This window comes from Rhineura floridana, chromosome 2 (assembly GCF_030035675.1).
Source record: "Rhineura floridana isolate rRhiFlo1 chromosome 2, rRhiFlo1.hap2, whole genome shotgun sequence".
In the NCBI taxonomy this organism is placed as follows: domain Eukaryota; kingdom Metazoa; phylum Chordata; class Lepidosauria; order Squamata; family Rhineuridae; genus Rhineura; species Rhineura floridana.
The window spans coordinates 13358338-13374961 of NC_084481.1; the positions used below are offsets into that span (position 1 = coordinate 13358338).

Genomic DNA, 16624 nt, shown 5'->3' on the forward strand with positions numbered 1-16624 from the left:
TGGTTCACCTAGTATATTGTGTCTTCAGCCTTGGCAGTGAAACCTGGTTTATAACAGAAATCTAATTGCACCTTTTACTTGTGGAATGAGATCTTTCTGTGAAACCATAATAATGCCTGAACAATGATCTCATGCAGTACATTTTTTGTTATAAGCAAGCCTTCTATTTCTTTGAGAAATGAGAAGTTTAGAAAGTGGTTGGAAGATCTGAAGGAAAAGAAATAAAACAAAAAAGGTGACAGGGTGGGGATTATGCTGTAGTAACACAGCATTCACAATCCTTAAAGGTCTATTTTTCTGCAGTACATAATGCTGTACATAAGACATTTTAAAAATATGGATTCATATAAAGTTACAGTGTTCTGTTGCCCAAGTGTGCCTTTGGCAGTAACACAAAAGGAAGCCAGTTGATGATATTCCTGGGATTAGAGGCCTGATTACCGAGAACACGTTTTGGTTGGTTGCAATTAAAATGCTTGTCAGGCATTCGATATCAGGAACCCTTTTGACAGACTGCTTGCTGAGACAAGTGCAGTATCCTATTGTAAGTGAATGATGGCGGAGCTGGCTGCCTTGCCGTCATTCTGGAAAATTCTGTGGCCGGCGAGCTCCCTCTGTGTCTCCTGCTCGGCCTCTTTTCCTTTTCACCACTGCAGGGACTTTATCTGATTTGCAGTTTCTCCTTTTCCCTGACACACAGACAGAAGCTACAAGCTGGTGGCTGGCAGACTGTGTCTTTCTGGAGATAGACAGAGACCTCACGGATACTAATGCTTTGGGAGAATGGTTATGCTGCAGTTATTTAAGGATATGCCTTTGTGGTATTGCAGCACAGGAGCTGGTAATGTCCCTCCCCCTTTGTTTTACCATCAGCTTTATGTGTGCCTTTTTAAATACCTGCAGTATGCTGATCTACAGGAGCCCCTCCTGCTGTACATTAGGTGCAGAATGTGCAAATATTGAATGAATACAGGCTCTGTATGTAAGGCATAGGGTATACATAGGTTTGCATTTCATTGAATCTCTTTTTATATATATGGTTGTTATTTTAGGAGGTGGTAGATTTTTGCATGCATTTTTGGTGGCTTTTTAACTAAACGGGTGTTTTTTGGAGGAAAAGATTTTTCCAATGTAATAATTTTGATTGGTGTGTGTGTGTGTGTGTGCTATTTTGCAGATTCTCCAGCTTTTTCTTTCTAATGTGACATACTCCTTGGGTTTGACTTGGTTGCAGACAAAAGGTAAGGCACATCACATTTTTCCCATACTCACACAGGGGAGTAGGGTTTTCATTTACAGGCGATCTTTTGCCTATGACTTTTCATTCCATTCTGCTGTACAGTACTATAGCCTTTCTTGGGTATTACGTCTTGACTGTGGAAGTTCATTGTGATGGCTGCATTCTTAAAAATGACTTGATGTGTGGAGACTGTTTCACATAAACTCAGTTGTTTCAGCCACTGGAGTTGCCTTAAAGTAAGAACCTTGCCTTTCTGGATCACCTGTCAGAGCTGGACAAACAAAACAGACACAAACATTCCTCATTCCTCAGCCCTTTTCTCTGAACTAGAGAAAGGGTATTAAGGGGAGGGGAATCTTTATTCCCCCCCCCAAATTAATGGTGGTTGTAAATCTGTGCCCTATAAAGGATTAAATACCTTGGCTTCTTTCACTAGGTAGAGTTTGTCACATACAGAGGACTGTGATTGTTCCCAGGGAGGAAAAAGTCTATTCTGTTAACCCCTGCACCCTCTTGTATCTAAGAGATACACATATCTTTGTCATTGATTTTCTTGCTCTGGCTTGATAAACATACCGGGTGGGTAAGTGAGGAAGCAGCTTATGCTTCCCCTTTGTAATTTTTTTTCCATCAAGCCATTCAGCTTATAAGAGGCTACGCCTACATGTTGCCACAAAAGCTGCAGAACATTTTGTTGCCAAGACACATATGAATATACATATATTATCCTGTCTTCCACTTGTTCCTTTTTCATTGCTGTAGTGACACATTGAAACCATCTGCATGAGATACTGAAAAAACACACAGAAGGAAAATGACTTTTTTCTTTTTGTATATGTGTGTGTCTAATACAATACTCTGTAACATAAAATCTGAGGACTGTTCTTTTTGGGTTGGATGTCGAATGGGGCCTAATCTGTTCTGGGTGCTCTACAACCTTCTTTGTGTGTGGAGAGCTTGAGTTTTACAGTTAGTTAAGACCTTTTGAATAAAACATTTTTTTTATGGCAACCTTACTTACTACTTGTGCACTTTAGATTTTGTAAGTGTAGTGCATGTATGTGTTTTCACATAATTTTTTCCCATATGTTAATGTGAAAAGGTATGTTTGCAAACACATCCATTGCACAAGTACAATTGCCAGAGCATCAGGATTGGCTGCAGTTCTCTGTCAAGTGGCAACACAAAGTTTACTGTTATGTAGTGTGTGAAATGGCCCTGGGGTGTGTGTACAGTGTCTCTTTTGTGTCCCCCCCCGTGTATGACTGTGTGCTTCATATGTTAAGTTCTTAACTGTTATGTCTCCCTGACTCTTAGCCATCATACTCTTTTAAAAACTGATTCCCTCTCTCCACACCCCTAATCACCTATATCTTTAGGAGAAATCAAAAAGTAACGATTCTTCAAAGGCACATTCTGTTCATGGTGTTTATTTTCCTCTGTTATTTGCTGCCTTCAGTCCCTTACTTCATCGTGTTTAGGTTTGCCTGGTTCTTAAAGCATACAACCATAGGAAGCTGCTTGATCTGGATTCAGACCATTGGTCAGTCTTTTCCAGTATTATCTGCCCTGGAAGTGACTTTCTGGGATCTCAGGCCGAGGCCTTTCCCAGTACCTGATCGCTGGGCCCCTTCTGCCTTCAAACTATGTGTTCTACCACTGAGCTATAGCTCTTTCCCAAACATGCGTTATTGTAAAATGGGTAACTTAGAAAAGGAAGCATAAGTGCCACCCTGGCACACAAGTGCGCTCTTTTCTCGTACTTCCAAGAACCAATAGTAAGCTATGTCAAATGGGTGTGAGGAAAGTGGGAAAAGGAAGATTAGAAGAATTTCCTTTTCTTTAGCAGCCACAAGTAGTAACATTTTTAGTCCACCCTAGGAGGCTGGGGATAGTTGCGAGATGACTTCTCTTCTCTCCTTTGAGTTGCTAGGGACTTGCTGCCATTTAGGTAAGCCCATGTTTCAGACCACTTGTGGATTATACCCCAGGATCACCTATAGTTCTGTCCAATTCACTGGTTTTCCACACCGTTATTATGCACAATAAAATGAACATGTATAGTAAATCACAGGCATAAATCCCTCTGTGAAACAAAGTGGAGGAACACTTTCACAAATATCTTGGAAGGTATAAAAAGCTTAGTACACAGCAAATGCTCTTGTTTGTTATATACTGTTCTTATTTTGCAGTTTAGTATTGAGTATATTTAAGGACAGACTTTTAAATCTTGCTTGTAATCCTGTTTCCCCAGCCTCTGCTGACGTTTCATTGCCTGCCATCCCCCCACCCCACCCCAAAACATGAAATGATGTCTCTGCTGCCAATATAAAGATATGCCCACCCATTGGCATTTGAAACTCTGTGGTGGTGGGAGCCACTTAAGGAGAGTGATTTGGAGTGGGGAGTCAAGGGGGGCAGGGAAAAGGTTGAGCACCTCTTCACTTACCACCTCTCAGCTCCTGATTACTCTTTCCAGAAGCCACTTTTTCCTCTTTCAAAAGGGCCGCCTGGCAGCAAGGATATACAAGGATACAGATTTGTTGTATGTAACTTGCATATTGGCCTTGAGGGGCTCAAGGTGGACTCTTCATTTGGTAATATTTGCTTTGACAAAGGTTGCAAAGTAGTTTCTTTCTTGAAAATCTAGCAAGAGTGACCAGCAGAAAATATTATTAAATCTGTGCTTTTGTAAGTTCCGTTCTTCAAAAGATTGTTTAGAGAACTGGTGTGTTGATCCTAAACATCATTGCATGCTGATCCTAAACATCGTTACTTGGATATCTGGAACATCCCAAGTGTTCCCATGGATACTTTCACACTATAAATGTAACATAAATATATAATTTATCATAAATATATCAACTTACTACCATTGCAAGCTGTTTTGAGACATTTTATGTAGTAAGCAACAAATACATGTAAGAAACAACGCCAGTGTGCATCCCAGACCCTGAATAGTTAATGTGGAAGCTATTGTGATGGGACAACTGAATATGTGCTGGTATGATCATGAAAAATGGTTCCTAGTAAGCTATGGCTCAATGTCCTCGGTCGCGTTGTACATTAATGCTTTTCCATAGACAGTTGGGGAAGGCGTCTATTCAAGAGGTATGCTGGAACCCTGGTGGCTCATAGCTTGATGAGGGGAACAGCTAAAAATAAAGAGGCAAAGACCAGACAGATTCACATTAATTTAAGCAGAGCAATCACAAGAGGTTCTAGATACTGCCAAGGACCTCTAAGTAAGAGCTGCTGATCAGACTCAAGAAGCTTTGTCCTCCTTTTTAAAGGAGCATCTAGGACACTGGATGAGAGCCAGTGTGGCGTAGTGGTTAGAGTGTTGGATTACAACCTGGGAGACCAGGGTTCGAATCCTCACACAGCCATGAAGCTCACTGGGTGACCTTGGGCCAGTCACTGCCTCTCAGCCTCAGAGGAAGGCAATGGTAAACCACCTCTGAATACCACTTACCATGAAAACCCTGTTCATAGGTTCGTCATAAGTTGGAAATGACTTGCAGTACATTTCCATTTTTAGGACACTGGAATCCAAGTGGCATTCCAAAGCAAATTGTGGCTAAGGAGCTACTCCTGGCCTCATTGAATGAAGCAAGATTTTGACTACATGATTTCTACTACTGTTTGAAAATTACGTAGTACTCTCGGTTTGCAAAGTGTTTTACATTTCCAAAGTGCATCACAGTGCACGTTTATTTTTTAAATGTGTCCTCTCACGTAAAAACCTCCCTGCACTTTGTGCCACAGGTAGAGTTGTCGTAGTAAATTCTTTTTACTATTAACAGTGCCCTTTGTGGTGTATCATGACCCAACACTGCTGTCTTTTCTTGGACAGGTAAACATGCACCCCTTTGTGGTGGCGTGAGGTGCATTGTTGGCTCTTATTTTGTTCCTGCTACTGTTTGTATTCTTAATTGGGTTGTTTTGAAGTAGTAACTAATGATCATATATTTTGACTGTGGCTTTCCTATGTATGTGTACCAGAGCTTGGAAAAGTTACTTTTTTGAACTACAACTCCCATCAGCCCCAGCCAGCATGGTGCTGGCTGGGGCTGATGGGAGATGTAGTTCAAAAAAGTAACTTTTCCAAGCTCTGTGTGTACCCCACCCTGGGACCTTGGAGTGTTGAGTGGGCTATAAATATTTGAAAAAAAATAAAAAGTTGCTGCTGCTAGTCTCATAGGAGCTGCATCTCATGCCACATTCCTTCTTGGAACCCATCTCTCATTCTCGTTCCTCATTGGCTGAGAAAAGCAAGACCTTAACTCTGACCCAAAGATGAGGTGGGGTCGAGCAGCAAAGGGGCCCAAGAAAATAAGGTAAGAGGTGCAGTGATATCAGCCTCTCTTGTTGAATTGGTAATAAAGATAGGTTCTCCTAATTGCAATCTTAGCCAAACTGCAATCTTAGCCATGCAGAGGAAGGTAAACTTCTCTTTCCCTGACATGTTAGGTATTTATCTAAAGGGAAGGCTTTTTCGTTTGTTTTTTATGTGGAGGAACATTTAGACATTGGATTCTTTCACCAGTTGTCTAAATTCAAAACTCTCCTTAGAGAGAACAGTACCACTTTCTGTGATTTAGATCTCTCAAATCAAAGTTATGCTCTCTCTCAACATTATTATCCTCACGTGTCAGGTGGAGAGGTGAAGTTGATAGTGGCTTTCCTAAATCCACCCAGTGAGGCCTGAGATGAGAGTCAAACCAGGGAGCTCATACTCATCGCTGTTTTGCTACCCCAGCTAGCTGCTGAACCATAGCAACTTTGGATTTTTATTTTTTGTCATATGCTCATTCTCCCTCAGAGGATCTAGAGTTGTTTTTACTGAGTTTTTAAAAAAATCATTTCCATTTATAGAACAATTTAAATTACAAAGTAAGGCAGTAACAACACTGAATGGAACAAAGTAGCCCGTTCAAATATTTGAAATAATTTAATTAATCTTCAAAAGGAGACCTGAACGTTAATATTAGCTCTTCAACCTCTGTACTTGTTGCCTGGCTTTCGTCTGAAGGTGCCTTGCCGGTGTTTGAGAAAATACCCCATATAGTTATTTTTTTCCAGAAATGTTCACTGTTCTGGCTTTTTGTCCCGTAAAGACATCTACAAACACTTTCCTTTGAGATATGTTTCGACATTAGGAAGAATGAAGGCTGAAAGGCATGAATTAGGAATGTATGTGAAGTTCTCATCAATTTGTCTAAGGCTGGACACCACCGATTTGTGTTCACTTTTAATATTTTTAACCTGCATCATCTGCAAGGAACAAGCTGAAACAGCAGTTTCTATTAGGATCCTTTCCAAAAGTGTTCCAAACGTGCCTCAAGGACTGCTACTGTTTACCGGTTGCTCTTGATGACATCATCCAGGTTTTTGCTGCAGCACTGGCAAAGGACACTGAAGTCTCCACTGGGTTTCAAAAAATCCCCAACCCAGATAAATGATGATATAATGTCATGCACATCAGATCCTATAAAACACACTGTTTTTTAGCATAACTTTTGAAATTATGAGCAAGTCATAATTCACATTGTGATTCTCTGTGTGTTATGGAAATAGCCAATTCTAGGTATGAACTTTTTTATTTAGCAAAACCTGCTAATCTCATTGACAAACAGAGGATACTCAGTTTGTCACCATGCATACTGGAAAGGTAGTCAGGAGTAAAGCTATGTACATGATCTAATATGAAAAAATGATAAGCATACAGTAATTATTGATCTAATACAGAACTCATTTGCTCTTGTTGTATCTTCTGTCTGCTGGGGATGTGTGTGACTCATGATACTATACATATTTCAAGCCATTTTTTTTGTTACTGCTAGATGTTTTTAAGAAGTCATTAATTGCTTTATGTTGTGTTCATGTCCCCTTTATCTTGTTCATTATGTTCAGGGCAGATAGCCTACAACCCTGAGAGGCAATGTTCTGTTACTTACATTTTATAGACAGGAAACTGAGGCTGGGAGCTAGTCAATTGCTAAACCTACCCTGTAAACCTATAGTTCACTCTAACCTTGTCCTAAGACTCCAACTAGTCTCAGCTAAGAGACACACCCAAAGGAGATATTCAACCAAATTATCAACTGATTAATGATATATGATAGATCACATCTTGACCTGTCCCAAGTAGTCTCTTCCATTTACTGAGGATGGTTTGTGTCCTTAACAGGTATGAGCCTGTACTCCTTCTGTTCTAGGCAGTGAAGATTTGCATGTTATAATGGAGACAATTTGCATTCCTGAATGAAATTCTAGAATGATTTCACACAGCAATTAGTAATTTTTATGTCCAGGGCATATAGTCCCTCCCTCCCTCTCTCTCTCCCTCCCTCTCTCTCTCTCTGTCTCTGTCTCTTAGAATGATTTACTTCTGAACTAACCGTTTTGGGGAGTGATTAATAAAACCTGGGGAATCAGCACCTCTGAATTTCTCCTCTCTACACTTAAGGCTGAATGTGTTTTACTTTGCTGACTTCAGACTTTTTATCTTTTACCTTGAAAACATGTCTAAATGTTCCAAACTAAAAAAAAAAAAATTACATAATTTATCTCTATTTTAATAGCTGCCAACTTCTGATGCCCATTTTTCACCCCTGCCCAGGCTGCACCTGGGGTAAAGGTCTCTGTTACCCCAATTCAGTTACATTATATGGCAGCTGCCTCCTTTTGGATAAAAACAAATCCTTTGACAGAGCACTCTGCTTATTAGTTTGGACATCTCTTGTCTATCTCCTCGTCATTCCGTCTTTCTGAAAATGGCACTGAGTTCTGTTGGTCTTGCTCGTGTGCTCTGTTAGCCCAGTTTAGGACATCCCATCGGAGCTTTTTGTTTCTTTTAGCTTGTCAAACATAACAGATAGCCTGTGAATGATACAGAGAAAGGATTAGGCATTTCCTGTGCTAGAAAGTTTTAGGATTGCATTTAACATATAGTGGTGGCAGGGATTCTTAACTCTTTAACAGTTAACCTGAAGATAACTTCTAAAGATCCCAGTTGTGTCAGAGCCATTTATTCACTAGCAGCTCCCACACAGCTGGGAAAGCATTTTAAGTGGCCTACATGGGTAGCGGTTTATTGCATGGCCCTTTTCCCTTGAAGACCCACATGGTCACTCACACACACACACACACACACACACACACACACACACACACACACACACACACACACACACACACACACACACACACACACACACACACCTGTTTTGGAGCTGCTCACAGTTCAGTAGTTCTAAAAAGCTAGAACAGCTAAATGTAGTCTACTGTGTGGTTGTTTTCATTCAAAATAATCCTGTACCTAATTACTAACACATAAATCTCCTTGATGTCACAGGACACACTTAATGGCAGGATTTCACCCTTTATATTTTCCCGGCTCTCAGAATCCACCTTCATATAGACCGATTCTGTGCAGAGTTAGGGTAGAAACACACTCACTGTTCTGCCGATTCCAGTGCGTCTCCACCTCTCTCTTCTGAAAACGGGGTCACACAACGCTAGTGAAACACTGCCCCTTTTTACTGTAAAACCTCGTAGGATCAGCTTGAGTGGTTTTTTTTTTAAAAAAAAACAGCTTCAAAGAGATTTTGCAACTGATCTGCCGATCAACCCATTCCCCCTCCAGGTATGGCTAGTGGAAATGCTTTGCTGTAGGCAACTAATGTGTTCACAGTCTCAGATGCATCTAAAGGCTTCAGCATGCCTAACTACACATAGGATAACAGCTCCATTTCTTGAATTGGAGAGCACTCAGTCAGATGAGCTTCACTTGAATTCTTAAGTAGTAAAATACTGGTTTACCACCTCATCCAGAACTGGGCTTTTGTCATGCTAGAGTTTGACGAAATGTGGCAAAGAAGTGCAATCTATTCAAGGCTAAAATGCGTTAAGAACAAAATCTTATTCAGTTTCCCATGTTACTTTTTATCCTCTTGGTAGGTAGCTATTTTTACATCCTTGTTCAGCAAAGTGCAATCTTCAGCTTTAAAGGCCTGCATTTCCTTAAGCATTTCATTCTTTCCTGTAGGAGCAGCTGACTCTGGTGTTTGCTATCTGATAGATTCCCTACTGCTACTAAAGAGATGACAGTAATGAGCCCAAGGAGTTTGGAGCCTTGCCCCCTAGTGCTCACTCTAGGTAGGTTCTTTTTAAAAATCTGAGAGGCATGGGGGCAGAATTTTCACTGAGCACTCACTCCTTCCTTCTTTCTCACTACACCCTGTGTCAATCATTTCTCTGCTACTTGGACTGTACTGTTACTCAGTGTTGATATGAATCCCCCCATGTGTGAGTACTGGGACAATTGTCTCCACTGGCCTTCCCCAAGGGCTTGGCTCAGCTCACTCTATCAAGCCCCATTCATAGTCCATGGTATTTAGAGCTGTGCAAGCAAGATACATGTGAAACAATAAATTATAAGTTTTTAAAAAATGGTTTGGACTGGCTTAAATTGATTCTCAAAGGAAATCAATAAGCTTGAGTGAAAACACATATCAGGGAGGAAGGAACTTGGGCCATTGACACGGTAAAGCAGGAATGTGTTGCTCTATTTCCATTGCAGCTTTAATATAATGAAGGAAATGTGGAACAGTTTATAAAATTAGATCTAGGCTTTATATTTGTATTCCTGTATGTAATAATCAGGTCACAAAAAATGATAGTACAGCCTGTTTAGTCTTGTCCACTTCAGCTCTCAGTTCAATTGATGAGAGCAATATATGACAATGGTGATTTCTTGGCAAACCTGTTTGTATTGTATTTGTACATGATATGGCAATGGCAGGCTTACATTCAGAGCAACTGCTTGTTTTTCAGCAATATCAAGCACTTGGAAACATGGCAATCTAAATGGGGCTGCACTGAATTTTCAACTGTAGCAATTTTCAGAGTGATAGGGGGAATTTTAGGAGAGGACAAAAGGTTCATGAAAATGCCCTTACCTCTCTTTTTTTTGTGCACTGTTCACCACCAGCTCCAGCAGCATTTTTTTTTAAAAAAAAAACCTTAATCCTGGCCAATCAGAGATCAGGTAAACAACTTAATGGCATTATGTCATCAAACAGCCAGTGACAATGTCCTAAGCCAGTCAGATTAGAGTGAGGGCAATGCAACCTATTTTGCAACCATCTGTTTTTGCAACCCCCGCCTATTTTGATCAGCCCTAGATCTAGTATTGTAGAATGCTGAGAATTTAACCTAGAGTCCTTTTGCTGAATTGTCTGTGGACACTAGTTTCACAATGTTGCTTTCTAGTTCCCACAGTTTTACACAGTACCAAGTACCTAGTACTATGCTAAGGTGACTTGTATTGCCACAGGGCCCATTTTGACAGGGTATGATGTGGCACTGCTTGTGTATGAAAAAATGGCAGACTCCAGCCATTCCTTCCTATCAAACTATCAGTGTGACTGAATTTCAAACCTTTTGCCACAGAATGTTTGTATGTTTTTATGTGATTTATAATCTGTATGTCATGTAGATAGTTGGACACATGGCAAAACCTGTGTGGAAGCATTTGCAGTATCTTGTGCTATGAAGCATTGTATATATAAATCCATTTCCTAATGTAGCCCAGAGCAGCTGCTTGCTGGGAAACTGACCTGCAAAAATGGCCCTTGAATCAACCAAGGTGGGTAATCAGCATTCAGTGTGTCTCACCTCCAGCATAACGATGAGTCATGAGCAGAATCAGAGTTGTTACTCCCTGCTCTTCATTTTATGTTCTCCTATGCAATAGCATGTCAAAGATTCCTTACAAAGTGCAAACTTTTGTACACAAACATATGATTAAGTTCAAACAGGAAATCAAGGTGGTAGTGAATTTTAGGGAAAGAGGTGGAGAAGTCAATTGCATGTAGGCCAAATAATCTGAAGGAAACCTGCATAAAACCTCTGCCATGCACTTTCCCTGCCATAGTGCGAAAATATGATGTTGCTTCCAGTTTCTTTAAACCAGCCATGGGCGCCTTTACATTGCAACAACAAGCAATGTGTTTATTGCTTGATAGCCAGCCAGGCCATCTGCATGCACAGAAAATAACAACAACAACAAAATAGGTATGTACACGATGTATTAAGCATGCTGAAATATTCTTTAAAATTTTATAACATTACAATTGGTTGAGATGTTGTTTATAGAGGAAAAGAGGAAAAAGAAGAGCAGAAATGGTTTAAGTAATGGGAAGTGATATAATGACTTCAGCCAGGAGAGATGGGTGACTGGAAAGCATCATAGCATTTCTTTCTCCAAAGCACATTAGATTACAAATTGGGCACTAAGGGAGGAAGACATTGGGCAGTCCTCTATTGAGTTGGCTCAAAGACTTGCAGTATCTTCTTGACAGTCCTGATGGCTTGTCATTTTCAAGGAATGCATTAGCAATGACCTTATTAGTTTGGACTCAGTTCATGTTAAGAAAGGGTTTCAATGCACAGCACACCAATACAAACCTGCCAAAGAACATTCTGCCTCTCTACATTGGCATCACACAATGCTCTGTACCACCTTGGTCCTTTTTTGTTCCAGAACTTCTTTCCACTTTGTTTTACATTAAAACTCATGTGATGTTCCTTTAAATGAAATGGCCAAGTATGATTCTGATCTTTTTTTGTATATAGGCTTCCAAAATCTCTCAAAACGTTTTTCTTTTTTGACATGGATGAAAGTGTTGAATTATGCTTTACATACATTATCTCAGTTGTTAGATTCTTTATGCTAATCCTCAGAACAGCCTTGTAGGGGCAGTCAGTATTTTTATCCTATACTATGGATAGCAGGATAAGACTATGTTTAGATGGAAGACTTTTGATTTATAGCTCATTCTCTTAACCACTATATGTACTTTATAAATATCAATGAGAGAATGAGCTATGAGAGCTTGTCACAGCTTGTTTGTCCCTACTTGATTGCTCTTTTGGTACCTTTTTTGTCTTAACTCAATCTTTGTTTTGGGAAAAGTGAAATTATCATATAACCTGTGAGATTTGGCTGTGCAATGACATCACTGTGGGCAAACAAAGCCAATTCAAAGAGAAGAAAACTTTCTCTGCATGATGATGATTATAATAATATTTATTGCCTGCCCTTCACCAGCAGGATCCAGGGCCGGTTATAGGAGCCTAACATTCAGAATTTCCCTGATCAAAGAGGAGGGCATTTTCATAGTGGATGAAAGATCTTTCTGCTCAATCCTCTTATGAACCACTTGGTTTCCTGGCATAATGAGCAGTATTAGCCACATGAGCTATGGCTGAACACAGATTGTAGGGCTGTTTAAGTGCTGAAAGTTCAAGGTATTCCTACTGGAACAAGTCCCTGGCATCTCCAGGTAGGGCTGGGCGAGAGCCTCTGCCAGTCATTGTAGACAGTACTGAGTACTGATGGACCAATGGTCTGATTTAGTATAAGGCAGCTTCCTACATTCCTATGTTCCTTAGTCACCGACGGAATGAACAAAATGAATTATATTGGAATCCTTTGCTGTTTCAACAAAACATGATTTGTATTCAGCATTAAAGGGAATGGGGGGGCAGAACATATGAGAACAGATATTGTCAACTTGTTTATAATGCTATACATGAATCACCTGGGAGGAATCAGCTTGACTGACAGCCAGGTGGCAACAGCCCCAGTTCTTAAATCTTTGCTTTCTACAGTATTACTATATTAATACTGCTCTTAGAGGTTGCTGATTCATAGGGTCACCATACGTCATAATCGACTTGAAGGCACATAAGAACAACAACTGTATTAAAGTGCTACAGGCATCCTGACTCTTGAAACAGTCAGGAGAGTCACCTTAAAAGTGGTTGCAGTTCTTTATTTGACAGTGTTAAAAAGAAAAGCAGGATTGCTAGAGTGCCTCGATTTACTAGTTTTCTGGCATAATAGAGGAGCAGTTATTCATCCTAAATGCTGAATTAGAGTTTGCATACTTAATTGCATGAGTAATCTTACATGTGTATTATCCATATATATAGTATTTTTCTGAAGCTGTCATCACACTGTAATCATGTGAGAATAGCCTTCTATATGCCTCGGCGGCAGTAGCAGTCTGGCAAGCAGGTGAGGAAGGCAGACCAGCAAAGCAGCAGTGGAGGGGGCAAAGCGAGGCGAGGCAGTGGGGGAAAGGTAGGTGAGGTGGCGGGTAGCTGGGCTAGATGAGATGGCAAAGGGGAGGTGGCCTAGGCAAGCTGTGGAGGAATAGACAAAGCTAGGCAAGCGCCTAGGTAGTGCGAGTGGACGGACAGAGGCTCTGGGAGGTTTGACGCAGGGGGTTGGTAAGGGGAGTGGGGGTGCCTGGAATTCCCATTCCTGGGGTTAGGTGCTGGGGTTGGTGCACAAAGCAAGGGTGAAAGCCCCTCCTTTGTGTATATTGTCCTTCACAAACCTGGGAAATAATTGTGAACTGTAATAGTCCAAAGGGGTGACAGGGCATATCTATTTCCTGCATTTTGAGAGCCAGTGTGGTGTACTGGTTAAGGTGTTGGACTACGACCTGGGAGACCAGGGTTCGAATCCCCACATAGCCATGAAGCTCACTGGGTGACCTTGGGCCACTCACTGCCTCTCAGCCTCATGAAAACCCTATTCATAGGGTCACCATAAGTCGGAATCGACTTGAAGGCAGTACATTTCCTGCATTTATATTACTACACTTAAACTGATTTAAGAGCAATTTGTCTCTCCCTTGGGAGCCCTGGGAAGTGTAGTTCTTTAAAGAGGACTAGAGATCTCTAACAGATTTTTTCAGCACACCCACCAAGTTACAGTTCTTTGCGGGAAACCATGATAGTTATAAAACTGACATAAGGTTGTGATGTAGGCATATTCTTTGTTTTGAGCGTATCTTTACCTGTTTTTCATTTAAGCAGCATCTGAGAGCTCAGAGAGGCCTGAATCTAGACGTGTCCAAGAGTCTCATTAAGCTACACATGAGACATAGTTACCAGCTTATTTTCTGATGAAATTATGACTGTGGACAAATAGAGGAATCATGGACTGTGGACAAATAGAGGTATTACGTTAATAGAGAGAACCTTGAAAAAAGTAGGAAACCTTATTCATGTCTACGCAGGACCTTCCCATGTTGTTCGTTTCGTACTAAGCAGGAAGAATGAGAAGTATGAAAAAGAATATTATTTTGCACAGTTTTCCTGATGTTTCCTTCTGTGGTCTGGCACAGCGGCATTAACCTGGCTATTCCTTCAGTTTTGATATTAGTATGGAAACCAGCTCAACTGGAGTGCATACTGCAGATCAGAAAAGGTACCGCCAGGGCCAAGAAGATGCCAGCATGGTTAACGAGCAGAGTCAAGGAAGCTCTTAGAGGCAAAAAGTCTTCCTTCAGAAAATGGAAGTCTTGTCCGAATGAAGAAAATAAAAAAGAACACAAACTCTGGCAAAAGAAATGCAAGAAGACAATAAGGGATGCTAAAAAAGAATTTGAGGAGCACATTGCTAAGAACATAAAAACCAACAACAAAAAATTCTATAAATACATTCAAAGCAGGAGACCATCTAGGGAGACAATTGGACCCTTGGATGATAAGGGAGTCAAAGGTGTACTAAAGAACGATAAGGAGATTGCAGAGAAGCTAAATGAATTCTTTGCATCTGTCTTCACAGTGGAAGATATAGGGCAGATCCCTGAACCTGAATTAACATTTGCAGGAAGGGATTCTGAGGAACTAAGACAAATAGTGGTAACGAGAGAGGAAGTTCTAAGCTTAATGGACAATATAAAAACTGACAAATCACCGGGCCCGGATGGCATCCACCCGAGAGTTCTCAAAGAACTCAAATGTGAAATTGCTGATCTGCTAACTAAAATATGTAACTTGTCCCTCGGGTCCTCCTCCGTGCCTGAGGACTGGAAAGTTGCAAATGTAACGCCAATCTTCAAAAAGGGATCCAGAGGGGATCCCGGAAATTACAGGCCAGTTAGCTTAACTTCTGTCCCTGGAAAACTGGTAGAAAGTATTATTAAAGCTAGATTAACTAAGCACATAGAGGAACAAGCCTTGCTGAAGCAGAGCCAGCATGGCTTCTGCAAGGGAAAGTCCTGTCTCAGTAACCTATTAGAATTCTTTGAGAGTGTCAACAAGCATATAGATAGAGGTGATCCAGTGGACATAGTGTACTTAGACTTTCAAAAAGCATTTGACAAGGTACCTCACCAAAGGCTTCTGAGGAAGCTTAGCAGTCATGGAATAAGAGGAGAGGTCCTCTTGTGGATAAGGAATTGGTTAAGAAGCAGAAAGCAGAGAGTAGGAATAAACGGACAGTTCTCCCAATGGAGGGCTGTAGAAAGTGGAGTCCCTCAAGGATCGGTATTGGGACCTGTACTTTTCAACTTGTTCATTAATGACCTAGAATTAGGAGTGAGCAGTGAGGTGGCCAAGTTTGCTGATGACACTAAATTGTTCAGGGTTGTTAAAACAAAAAGAGATTGCGAAGAGCTCCAAAAAGACCTCTCCAAACTGAGTGAATGGGCGGAAAAATGGCAAATGCAATTCAATATAAACAAGTGTAAAATTATGCATATTGGAGCAAAAAATCTTAATTTCACATATACGCTCATGGGGTCTGAACTGGCGGTGACCGACCAGGAGAGAGACCTCGGGGTTGTAGTGGACAGCACGATGAAAATGTCGACCCAGTGTGCGGCAGCTGTGAAAAAGGCAAATTCCATGCTAGCAATAATTAGGAAAGGTATTGAAAATAAAACAGCCGATATCATAATGCCGTTGTATAAATCTATGGTGCGGCCGCATTTGGAATACTGTGTACAGTTCTGGTCGCCTCATCTCAAAAAGGATATTATAGAGTTGGAAAAGGTTCAGAAGAGGGCAACCAGAAGGATCAAGGGGATGGAGCGACTCCCTTACGAGGAAAGGTTGCAGCATTTGGGGCTTTTTAGTTTAGAGAAAAGGCGGGTCAGAGGAGACATGATAGAAGTGTATAAAATTATGCATAGCATTGAGAAAGTGGATAGAGAAAAGTTCTTCTCCCTCTCTCATAATACTAGAACTCGTGGACATTCAAAGAAGCTGAATGTTGGAAGATTCAGGACAGACAAAAGGAAGTACTTCTTTACTCAGCGCATAGTTAAACTATGGAATTTGCTCCCACAAGATGCAGTAATGGCCACCAGCTTGGATGGCTTTAAAAGAAGATTAGACAAATTCATGGAGGACAGGGCTATCAATGGCTACTAGCCATGATGGCTGTGCTCTGCCACCCTAGTCAGAGGCAGCATGCTTCTGAAAACCAGTTGCCGGAAGCCTCAGGAGGGGAGAGTGTTCTTGCACTCGGGTCCTGCTTGCGGGCTTCCCCCAGGCACCTGGTTGGCCACT

The 16624-nt window shown here is 41.0% G+C and overlaps 1 protein-coding gene across 22 annotated transcripts in view; it reads left to right on the forward strand.

The window, feature by feature from the left end:
- The window catches only part of MAP2 (microtubule associated protein 2), a 468623-nt gene that overhangs the window by 210940 nt on the left and 241059 nt on the right, over positions 1-16624 (forward strand). For 19 of the 22 annotated variants that reach the window (XM_061607844.1, XM_061607838.1, XM_061607849.1 and 16 more), the window contains one exon: positions 1178-1241. The exons of 1 other annotated variant lie outside the window; for it this stretch is intronic. The gene's annotated coding sequence lies outside the window, so the exon portion shown is untranslated. Of the gene's footprint in view, positions 1-559; positions 842-1177; positions 1242-9352; positions 9404-16624 lie in introns of those variants that run through there. 2 more of the 22 variants (XM_061607841.1, XM_061607845.1) reach the window with 2 other exon arrangements.